At 19.6% G+C, this 13,171-nt stretch overlaps 1 long non-coding RNA gene across 1 annotated transcript in view; it reads right to left on the bottom strand.

Annotated features, from left to right (window-relative positions):
* The window catches only part of LOC145270669 (uncharacterized), a 77,663-nt gene extending 64,839 nt beyond the window's left edge, over nt 1-12,824 (bottom strand). The window contains exon 1 of the long non-coding RNA XR_013865501.1: nt 12,548-12,824. This is a non-coding gene — a long non-coding RNA (uncharacterized LOC145270669). The remainder of the gene's footprint in view (nt 1-12,547) is intronic.
* Between the last annotated feature and the right edge of the window lie 347 nt (nt 12,825-13,171).

The raw sequence follows: 13,171 nt of genomic DNA, 5'->3' as shown, positions 1-13,171 counted from the left end.
ATTTAAAAATATCAAAAAGCCAACAACATGTTTGTTTTTTGAAATGTTAAAATTCAAATTCATATTTGATATTTAAAAATATCAAAAAGCCAACAATATGTTTGCTTTTTGAAATGTTAAAATTCAAATTCATATTTGATATTTAAAAATATCAAAAAGCCAACAATATGTTTGTTTTTTGAAATGTTAAAATTCAAATTCATATTTGATATTTAAAAATATCAAAAAGCCAACAATATGTTTGCTTTTTGAAATGTTAAAATTCAAATTCATATTTGATATTTAAAAATATCAAAAAGCCAACAACATGTTTGCTTTTTTGAAATGTTAAAATTCAAATTCATATTTGATATTTAAAAATATCAAAAAGCCAACAATATGTTTGTTTTTGAAATGTTAAAATTCAAATTCATATTTGATATTTAAAAATATCAAAAAGCCAACAACATGTTTGTTTTTTGAAATGTTAAAATTCAAATTCATATTTGATATTTAAAAATATCAAAAAGCCAACAACATGTTTGTTTTTTGAAATGTTAAAATTCAAATTCATATTTGATATTTAAAAATATCAAAAAGCCAACAACATGTTTGTTTTTTGAAATGTTAAAATTCAAATTCATATTTGATATTTGAAAATATCAAAAAGCCAACAATATGTTTGCTTTTTGAAATGTTAAAATTCAAATTCATATTTGATATTTAAAAATATCAAAAAGCCAACAATATGTTTGTTTTTCTAAATGTTAAAATTCATATTCATATTTGATATTTAAAAATATTAAAAAGCCAACAATATGTTTACTTTTTGAAATGTTAAAATTCAAATTCATATTTGATATTAAAAAATATCAAAAAGCCAACAACATGTTTGCTTTTTTGAAATGTTAAAATTCAAATTCATATTTGATATTTAAAAATATCAAAAAGCCAACAATATGTTTGTTTTTTGAAATGTTAAAATTCAAATTCATATTTGATATTTAAAAATATCAAAAAGCCAACAACATGTTTGTTTTTTGAAATGTTAAAATTCAAATTCATATTTGATATTTAAAAATATCAAAAAGCCAACAACATGTTTGCTTTTTTGAAATGTTAAAATTCAAATTCATATTTGATATTTAAAAATATCAAAAAGCCAACAACATGTTTGTTTTTTGAAATGTTAAAATTCAAATTCATATTTGATATTTAAAAATATCAAAAAGCCAAGAACATGTTTGTTTTTTGAAATGTTAAAATTCAAATTCATATTTGATATTTAAAAATATCAAAAAGCCAACAACATGTTTGTTTTTTGAAATGTTAAAATTCAAATTCATATTTGATATTTAAAAATATCTAAAAGCCAACAACATGTTTGCTTTTTTGAAATGTTAAAATTCAAATTCATAATTGATATTTAAAAATATCAAAAAGGCAACAACATGTTTGTTTTTTGAAATGTTAAAATTCAAATTCATATTTGATATTTAAAAATATCAAAAAGCCAACAACATGTTTGTTTTTTGAAATGTTAAAATTCAAATTCATATTTGATATTTAAAAATATCAAAAAGCCAACAATATGTTTGCTTTTTGAAATGTTAAAATTCAAATTCATATTTGATATTTAAAAATATCAAACAGCCAACAATATGTTTTTTTTTTTGCATGTTAAAATTCAAATTCATATTTGATATTTAAAAATATCAAAAAGCCAACAATATGTTAGCTTTTTGAAATGTTAAAATTCAAATTCATATTTGATATTTAAAAATATCAAAAAGCCAACAACATGTTTGCTTTTTTGAAATGTTAAAATTCAAATTCATATTTGATATTTAAAAATATCAAAAAGCCAACAATATGTTTGTTTTTGAAATGTTAAAATTCAAATTCATATTTGATATTTAAAAATATCAAAAAGCCAACAACATGTTTGTTTTTTGAAATGTTCAAATTCAAATTCATATTTGATATTTAAAAATATCAAAAAGCCAACAACATGTTTGTTTTTTGAAATGTTAAAATTCAAATTCATATTTGATATTTAAAAATATCAAAAAGCCAACAACATGTTTGTTTTTTGAAATGTTAAAATTCAAATTCATATTTGATATTTAAAAATATCAAAAAGCCAACAATATGTTTGCTTTTTGAAATGTTAAAATTCAAATTCATATTTGATATTTAAAAATATCAAAAAGCCAACAATATGTTTGTTTTTCTAAATGTTAAAATTCATATTCATATTTGATATTTAAAAATATTAAAAAGCCAACAATATGTTTACTTTTTGAAATGTTAAAATTCAAATTCATATTTGATATCAAAAAATATCAAAAAGCCAACAACATGTTTGCTTTTTTGAAATGTTAAAATTCAAATTCATATTTGATATTTAAAAATATCAAAAAGCCAACAATATGTTTGTTTTTTGAAATGTTAAAATTCAAATTCATATTTGATATTTAAAAATATCAAAAAGCCAACAACATGTTTGTTTTTTGAAATGTTAAAATTCAAATTCATATTTGATATTTAAAAATATCAAAAAGCCAACAACATGTTTGCTTTTTTGAAATGTTAAAATTCAAATTCATATTTGATATTTAAAAATATCAAAAAGCCAACAATATGTTTGTTTTTGAAATGTTAAAATTCAAATTCATATTTGATATTTAAAAATATCAAAAAGCCAACAACATGTTTGTTTTTTGAAATGTTAAAATTCAAATTCATATTTGATATTTAAAAATATCAAAAAGCCAACAATATGTTTGTTTTTTGAAATGTTAAAATTCAAATTCATATTTGATATTTAAAAATATCAAAAAGCCAACAACATGTTTGTTTTTTGAAATGTTAAAATTCAAATTCATATTTGATATTTAAAAATATCAAAAAGCCAACAATATGTTTGTTTTTTGAAATGGTAAATTCATATTCATATTTGATATTTAAAAATATCAAAAAGCCAACAATATGTTTACTTTTGTAAATGTTAAAATTCAAATTCATATTTGATATTTAAAAATATCAAAAAGCCAACAACATGTTTGCTTTTTTGAAATGTTAAAATTCAAATTCATAATTGATATTTAAAAATATCAAAAAGGCAACAACATGTTTGTTTTTTGAAATGTTAAAATTCCAATTCATATTTGATATTTAAAAATATCAAAAAGCCAACAACATGTTTGTTTTTTGAAATGTTAAAATTCAAATTCATATTTGATATTTAAAAATATCAAAAAGCCAACAATATGTTTGCTTTTTGAAATGTTAAAATTCAAATTCATATTTGATATTTAAAAATATCAAAAAGCCTACAATATGTTTGTTTTTTGAAATGTTAAAATTCAAATTCATATTTGATATTTAAAAATATCAAAAAGCCAACAATATGTTTGCTTTTTGAAATGTTAAAATTCAAATTCATATTTGATATTTAAAAATATCAAAAAGCCAACAACATGTTTGCTTTTTTGAAATGTTAAAATTCAAATTCATATTTGATATTTAAAAATATCAAAAAGCCAACAATATGTTTGTTTTTGAAATGTTAAAATTCAAATTCATATTTGATATTTAAAAATATCAAAAAGCCAACAACATGTTTGTTTTTTGAAATGTTCAAATTCAAATTCATATTTGATATTTAAAAATATCAAAAAGCCAACAACATGTTTGTTTTTTGAAATGTTAAAATTCAAATTCATATTTGATATTTAAAAATATCAAAAAGCCAACAACATGTTTGTTTTTTGAAATGTTAAAATTCAAATTCATATTTGATATTTAAAAATATCAAAAAGCCAACAATATGTTTGTTTTTCGAAATGGTAAATTCATATTCATATTTGATATTTAAAAATATCAAAAAGCCAACAATATGTTTACTTTTTGAAATGTTAAAATTCAAATTCATATTTGATATTTAAAAATATCAAAAAGCCAACAACATGTTTGCTTTTTTGAAATGTTAAAATTCAAATTCATATTTGATATTTAAAAATATCAAAAAGCCAACAACATGTTTGTTTTTTGAAATGTTAAAATTCAAATTCATATTTGATATTTAAAAATATCAAAAAGCCAACAACATGTTTGTTTTTTGAAATGTTAAAATTCAAATTCATATTTGATATTTAAAAATATCAAAAAGCCAACAACATGTTTGTTTTTTGAAATGTTAAAATTCAAATTCATATTTGATATTTAAAAATATCTAAAAGCCAACAACATGTTTGCTTTTTTGAAATGTTAAAATTCAAATTCATAATTGATATTTAAAAATATCAAAAAGCCAACAACATGTTTGTTTTTTGAAATGTTAAAATTCAAATTCATATTTGATATTTAAAAATATCAAAAAGCCAACAACATGTTTGTTTTTTGAAATGTTAAAATTCAAATTCATATTTGATATTTAAAAATATCAAAAAGCCAACAATATGTTTGCTTTTTGAAATGTTAAAATTCAAATTCATATTTGATATTTAAAAATATCAAAAAGCCAACAATATGTTTGTTTTTTGAAATGTTAAAATTCAAATTCATATTTGATATTTAAAAATATCAAAAAGCCAACAATATGTTTGCTTTTTGAAATGTTAAAATTCAAATTCATATTTGATATTTAAAAATATCAAAAAGCCAACAACATGTTTGCTTTTTTGAAATGTTAAAATTCAAATTCATATTTGATATTTAAAAATATCAAAAAGCCAACAATATGTTTGTTTTTGAAATGTTAAAATTCAAATTCATATTTGATATTTAAAAATATCAAAAAGCCAACAACATGTTTGTTTTTTGAAATGTTCAAATTCAAATTCATATTTGATATTTAAAAATATCAAAAAGCCAACAACATGTTTGCTTTTTTGAAATGTTAAAATTCAAATTCATATTTGATATTTAAAAATATCAAAAAGCCAACAACATGTTTGTTTTTTGAAATGTTAAAATTCAAATTCATATTTGATATTTAAAAATATCAAAAAGCCAACAACATGTTTGTTTTTTGAAATGTTAAAATTCAAATTCATATTTGATATTTAAAAATATCAAAAAGCCAACAATATGTTTGCTTTTTGAAATGTTAAAATTCAAATTCATATTTGATATTTAAAAATATCAAAAAAGCCAACAACATGTTTGCTTTTTTGAAATGTTAAAATTCAAATTCATATTTGATATTTAAAAATATCAAAAAGCCAACAATATGTTTGTTTTTTGAAATGTTAAAATTCAAATTCATATTTGATATTTAAAAATATCAAAAAGCCAACAACATGTTTGTTTTGTTTAATGGCAAAATTCAAATTCATATTTGATATTTAAAAATATCAAAAAGCCAACAACATGTTTGTTTTTTGAAATGTTAAAATTCAAATTCATATTTGATATTTAAAAATATCAAAAAGCCAACAACATGTTTGTTTTTTGAAATGTTAAAATTCAAATTCATATTTGATATTTAAAAATATCAAAAAGCCAACAATATGTTTGTTTTTTGAAATGTTAAAATTCAAATTCATATTTGATATTTAAAAATATCAAAAAGCCAACAATATGTTTGTTTTTCTAAATGTTAAAATTCATATTCATATTTGATATTTAAAAATATCAAAAAGCCAACAATATGTTTACTTTTTGAAATGTTAAAATTCAAATTCATATTTGATATTTAAAAATATCAAAAAGCCAACAACATGTTTGTTTTTTTGAAATGTTCAAATTCAAATTCATATTTGATATTTAAAAATATCAAAAAGCCAACAACATGTTTGTTTTTTGAAATGTTAAAATTCAAATTCATATTTGATATTTAAAAATATCAAAAAGCCAACAACATGTTTGTTTTTTGAAATGTTAAAATTCAAATTCATATTTGATATTTAAAAATATCAAAAAGCCAACAATATGTTTGTTTTTCGAAATGGTAAATTCATATTCATATTTGATATTTAAAAATATCAAAAAGCCAACAATATGTTTACTTTTTGAAATGTTAAAATTCAAATTCATATTTGATATTTAAAAATATCAAAAAGCCAACAACATGTTTGCTTTTTTGAAATGTTAAAATTCAAATTCATATTTGATATTTAAAAATATCAAAAAGCCAACAACATGTTTGTTTTTTGAAATGTTAAAATTCAAATTCATATTTGATATTTAAAAATATCAAAAAGCCAACAACATGTTTGTTTTTTGAAATGTTAAAATTTAAATTCATATTTGATATTTAAAAATATCAAAAAGCCAACAATATGTTTGCTTTTTGAAATGTTAAAATTCAAATTCATATTTGATATTTAAAAATATCAAAAAGCCAACAATATGTTTGTTTTTTTAAATGTTAAAATTCATATTCATATTTGATATTTAAAAATATCAAAAAGCCAACAATATGTTTACTTTTTGAAATGTTAAAATTCAAATTCATATTTGATATTAAAAAATATCAAAAAGCCAACAACATGTTTGCTTTTTTGAAATGTTAAAATTCAAATTCATATTTGATATTTAAAAATATCAAAAAGCCAACAATATGTTTGTTTTTTGAAATGTTAAAATTCAAATTCATATTTGATATTTAAAAATATCAAAAAGCCAACAATATGTTTGCTTTTTGAAATGTTAAAATTCAAATTCATATTTGATATTTAAATATATCAAAAAGCCAACAATATGTTTGTTTTTTAGAAATGTTAAAATTCAAATTCATATTTGATATTTAAAAATATCAAAAAGCCAACAATATGTTTGCTTTTTGAAATGTTAAAATTCAAATTCATATTTGATATTTAAAAATATCAAAAAAGCCAACAACATGTTTGCTTTTTTGAAATGTTAAAATTCAAATTCATATTTGATATTTAAAAATATCAAAAAGCCAACAATATGTTTGTTTTTTGAAATGTTAAAATTCAAATTCATATTTAATATTTAAAAATATCAAAAAGCCAACAACATGTTTGTTTTGTTTAATGGCAAAATTCAAATTCATATTTGATATTTAAAAATATCAAAAAGCCAACAACATGTTTGTTTTTTGAAATGTTCAAATTCAAATTCATATTTGATATTTAAAAATATCAAAAAGCCAACAACATGTTTGTTTTTTGAAATGTTAAAATTCAAATTCATATTTGATATTTAAAAATATCAAAAAGCCAACAATATGTTTGTTTTTTGAAATGTTAAAATTCAAATTCATATTTGATATTTAAAAATATCAAAAAGCCAACAATATGTTTGTTTTTCTAAATGTTAAAATTCATATTCATATTTGATATTTAAAAATATCAAAAAGCCAACAATATGTTTACTTTTTGAAATGTTAAAATTCAAATTCATATTTGATATTAAAAAATATCAAAAAGCCAACAACATGTTTGCTTTTTTGAAATGTTAAAATTCAAATTCATATTTGATATTTAAAAATATCAAAAAGCCAACAATATGTTTGTTTTTTTGAAATGTTAAAATTCAAATTCATATTTGATATTTAAAAATATCAAAAAGCCAACAACATGTTTGTTTTTTGAAATGTTTAAATTTAAATTCATATTTGATATTTAAAAATATCAAAAAGCCAACAACATGTTTGCTTTTTTGAAATGTTAAAATTCAAATTCATATTTGATATTTAAAAATATCAAAAAGCCAACAATATGTTTGTTTTTTGAAATGTTAAAATTCAAATTCATATTTGATATTTAAAAATATCAAAAAGCCAACAACATGTTTGCTTTTTGAAATGTTAAAATTCAAATTCATATTTGATATTTAAAAATATCAAAGAGCCAACAACATGTTTGTTTTTTGAAATGTTAAAATTCAAATTCATATTTGATATTTAAAAATATCAAAAAGCCAACAACATGTTTGTTTTTTGAAATGTTAAAATTCAAATTCATATTTGATATTTAAAAATATCAAAAAGCCAACAACATGTTTGTTTTTTGAAATGTTAAAATTCAAATTCATATTTGATATTTAAAAATATCAAAAAGCCAACAATATGTTTGCTTTTTGAAATGTTAAAATTCAAATTCATATTTGATATTTAAAAATATCAAAAAGCCAACAACATGTTTGTTTTTTGAAATGTTAAAATTCAAATTCATATTTGATATTTAAAAATATCAAAAAGCCAACAACATGTTTGTTTTTTGAAATGTTAAAATTCAAATTCATATTTGATATTTAAAAATATCAAAAAGCCAACAATATGTTTGCTTTTCGAAATGTTAAAATTCAAATTCATATTTGATATTTAAAAATATCAAAAAGCCAACATGTTTGCTTTTTTGAAATGTTAAAATTCAAATTCATATTTGATATTTAAAAATATCAAAAAGCCAACAACATGTTTGTTTTTTGAAATGTTAAAATTCAAATTCATATTTGATATTTAAAAATATCAAAAAGCCAACAACATGTTTGTTTTTTGAAATGTTAAAATTCAAATTCATATTTGATATTTAAAAATATCAAAAAGCCAACAATATGTTTGCTTTTCGAAATGTTAAAATTCAAATTAATATTTGATATTTAAAAATATCAAAAAGCCAACATGTTTGCTTTTTTGAAATGTTAAAATTCAAATTCATATTTGATATTTAAAAATATCAAAAAGCCAACAATATGTTTGTTTTTTGAAATGTTAAAATTCAAATTCATATTGGATATTTAAAAATATCAAAAAGCCAACAACATGTTTGTTTTTTGAAATGTTAAAATTCAAATTCATATTTGATATTTAAAAATATCAAAAAGCCAACAATATGTTTGTTTTTTGAAATGTTAAAATTCAAATTCATATTTGATATTTAAAAATATCAAAAAGCCAACAACATGTTTGCTTTTTGAAATGTTAAAATTCAAATTCATATTTGATATTTAAAAATATCAAAAAGCCAACAATATGTTTGTTTTTTGAAATGTTAAAATTCAAATTCATATTTGATATTTAAAAATATCAAAAAGCCAACAACATGTTTGTTTTTTGAAATGTTAAAATTCAAATTCATATTTGATATTTAAAAATATCAAAAAGCCAACAACATGTTTGTTTTTTGAAATGTTAAAATTCAAATTCATATTTGATATTTAAAAATATCAAAAAGCCAACAACATGTTTGGTTTTTGAAATGTTAAAATTCAAATTCATATTTGATATTTAAAAATATCAAAAAGCCAACAACATGTTTGTTTTTTGAAATGTTAAAATTCAAATTCATATTTGATATTTAAAAATATCAAAAAGCCAACAACATGTTTGTTTTTTGAAATGTTAAAATTCAAATTCATATTTGATATTTAAAAATATCAAAAAGCCAACAACATGTTTGTTTTTTGAAATGTTAAAATTCAAATTCATATTTGATATTTAAAAATATCAAAAAGCCAACAATATGTTTGTTTTTTGAAATGTTAAAATTCAAATTCATATTTGATATTTAAAAATATCAAAAAGCCAACAACATGTTTGGTTTTTGAAATGTTAAAATTCAAATTCATATTTGATATTTAAAAATATCAAAAAGCCAACAATATGTTTGTTTTTTGAAATGTTAAAATTCAAATTCATATTTGATATTTAAAAATATCAAAAAGCCAACATGTTTGTTTTTTGAAATGTTAAAATTCAAATTCATATTTGATATTTAAAAATATCAAAAAGCCAACAATATGTTTGTTTTTTGAAATGTTAAAATTCAAATTCATATTTGATATTTAAAAATATCAAAAAGCCAACAACATGTTTGGTTTTTGAAATGTTAAAATTCAAATTCATATTTGATATTTAAAAATATCAAAAAGCCAACAACATGTTTGTTTTTTGAAATGTTAAAATTCAAATTCATATTTGATATTTAAAAATATCAAAAAGCCAACAATATGTTTGTTTTTTGAAATGTTAAAATTCAAATTCATATTTGATATTTAAAAATATCAAAAAGCCAACAACATGTTTGTTTTTTGAAATGTTAAAATTCAAATTCATATTTGATATTTAAAAATATCAAAAAGCCAACAATATGTTTGTTTTTTGAAATGTTAAAATTCAAATTCATATTTGATATTTAAAAATATCAAAAAGCCAACAATATGTTTGTTTTTTGAAATGTTAAAATTCAAATTCATATTTGATATTTAAAAATATCAAAAAGCCAACAATATGTTTGTTTTTTGAAATGTTAAAATTCAAATTCATATTTGATATTTAAAAATATCAAAAAGCCAACAACATGTTTGTTTTTTGAAATGTTAAAATTCAAATTCATATTTGATATTTAAAAATATCAAAAAGCCAACAACATGTTTGTTTTTTGAAATGTTAAAATTCAAATTCATATTTGATATTTAAAAATATCAAAAAGCCAACAATATGTTTGTTTTTTGAAATGTTAAAATTCAAATTCATATTTGATATTTAAAAATATCAAAAAGCCAACAACATGTTTGTTTTTTGAAATGTTAAAATTCAAATTCATATTTGATATTTAAAAAAGTGGCATCTTATTTATTTTTTACATTCTATGAAAATGAAGTTTAATTTAAATTTTTTTTAATTTTTTAATCTGGGGGGGAAACATTTTTTTGACATTTCAATTTTTTTTAAAGGACCCCTCCACTTATTAATAATAATGATATTATTTTGAAAACTATTCTTAACATGAGAAATGGGGTCTTCGTTAACTAATTTTATTCTTAATACGAGAAAGTGGGTCCTTGCTAATTTGTACTTTCACCTAACAATGTAATAAACTAAATGGGCATTTTAGACAAAGAAAACTGAAAAAGTGGTTAAAAATCAAATACATAACAAATGATTGTTACCAAAGGCAACATAAGTAACTCTTCTACCTACTTGGATAAGCTTGCTTTGTGCTTTAACTTATTTTGAAGCGTTAAATAAACTTTTTAAAATCCATGCCAGGTCTTATGTTAAAATTAGAAAAATTGGCTGATATAAAACAGCCATTTAGAAAGTCCCGATAATCATTTAAAAATCAATAATTAAACAAAATACTGGTAGAAACCACCAAATAAATGTCACAATGACAATTTTTTTACGGTATCTTTGGTTGATTAAATTGTTAAGTCGAAGTACAGAATAGTTAACAATACATAGGATCTAATCCCCATCGAAATAAAAAAACAAAAAAAACGTAGGAAAGCAAAAACTGATATGAGCTCCAATCTCTTCCCCTCCAACAAAAAATACAGATATTATTGACTGCTAACTGGGCATGAAGTGGGTGCTCATTTTACGTTAAATTCATATAGGAAAGTGATTACCCACCTTAAAAACTTAAATATTTATTACTATTGTATTCGTTTTGCGAATATTTTAAAGCTGTTGAAATGTCGTCGCCAAAATAAGTCAATTTTTTAAAGAGTAAACTATCCTGGGTTAGATTGTAAAGTTTTACAACTATTCGTTTTTTTTTTTATGTTAAGTTTTTTTTCTAGTTGGTGCTGACCAATGAATGGGTTTATTTTATATAAATTTGTACAAGAAATATATATATATATATATATATATATATATATATATATATATATATATATATATATATATTGATAAAAATTAAATAATATAATTTTATGAAATTTTGGGTCGATAGATCGATTTTTTTTTTTGCACTTGTACAGTTTAATGAAGACATTCAAAAATATATATATATATATTGATAAAAATTCAAAAAGAGAAATATTGAGAAAAAGGTTATATTGTACATATCCGTTTGACTGAAGATCGCCGAAAAAAATTCATTTAATTTGATTGGGTATATTTTTTTTTTTTTTAGCTGAAAAATATGTTCTTATGGGAGCGCGATGAATCAACTATTATGAAATTTATTAAACGCCATGGGGAGATAACTCCATGTAAATCGCCGATACTCCCTCCCCATCTTTAATTCTAGCTTTTCTTCCTAAAAATCGAACCTTTTGCTCGGTATCACAACAAATTGTTTTTTCGCTAAAAAAATACTTGATGAAATTAAGTGAATTTTTGTTTGGAGAACTTTGTTTCATAACGGATACGTGGAATAATAAACTTTTTTCGATATTTCCATTTTTTATGTCTTCATTAAACTGTACAAGTACCTTTCGTTTTTTTTTAATTATGTCGTTTTAAGCAAAAACATTATTACCTACTTAACTAAAATTTCGAAAATAGTAATATTTTTTAAAATTACGAAAATTCACCGAGTGGAAAGTTATTTAACACTCGCAACAACGCAAAGTTTAGATTAAACCAACATTTGTAGTCTATAGTGATATAGACTGTTTTTTCTTTTTTTTTTTTTACTAAATAGCTTTTTCGAGAAGTTGGGTAAAATTGCATTTTTCTTAGATGGCATAGAGATAGACTTTTTTTTTTAACTAAAAGTACAATAACAGTTGTTCAATGAGTTTTCGTAATAGTTTTTATTGGATTGCAATAAAAGCAAATGTTTTTAATGTTTAAAATTATTTTTAAAGTTATTGAATTTTTAAATTGTTAAAAAGTAAAAGAAAAAAAACTTACCTTTCATTCCAGGAATTCAATAAAAATAAAAAAATAAAAAATCGGGATGAATTCGTTTATTTCTTTTGTGTTCAAAACAGAAAATTTGTTTTGTTTGTTATGATTTCTTTAATAAACTGATACAACTTTTGTTTTGTGTGTTCAATTCATTAAGAAATAAAATATATGAAAATATAAAAGAATCAAAATTAAAAGATGAAAAACACGATTTAAACGTGAAATTATTTAAAAAGAAAATCAACTGCTAAAGAACAATGGATTTAATACATCGAAAATCGGTGTAATCATTATTTTGTTCCTCGTGTAAAAATGTCCGTTTATTAGTTAAGTGTGCCGAATTGTTTTCTATCACTTTTGTCAATACTTAAGGTTTGTTACAATTCATTTGGTAAAATTTATTTTTTAAATAAAATTTATTAAAAAAATTAAAATATGAAGATTTATTTTGTAAAATTCATTTTTTTGATACAATTTATTTGTAAATACTTAAGGTTTATTTCGATTTATTTTGTAAAATTATTTTTTTATTATACAATTTATTTAAAAAAATATATATATATGAAGATATTTATTTTGTAAAATTCATTTTTATATACAATTTATTAAAAATTTTTTTTTTTAAAT

This window comes from Euprymna scolopes, chromosome 46, assembly GCF_053919585.1.
Source record: "Euprymna scolopes isolate OS-2025 chromosome 46, ASM5391958v1, whole genome shotgun sequence".
Taxonomy (NCBI): Eukaryota; Metazoa; Mollusca; class Cephalopoda; order Sepiida; family Sepiolidae; genus Euprymna; species Euprymna scolopes.
The sequence above is the reverse complement of the archived record's forward strand: the minus strand, read 5'-3'. Positions and strand labels throughout refer to the sequence as shown.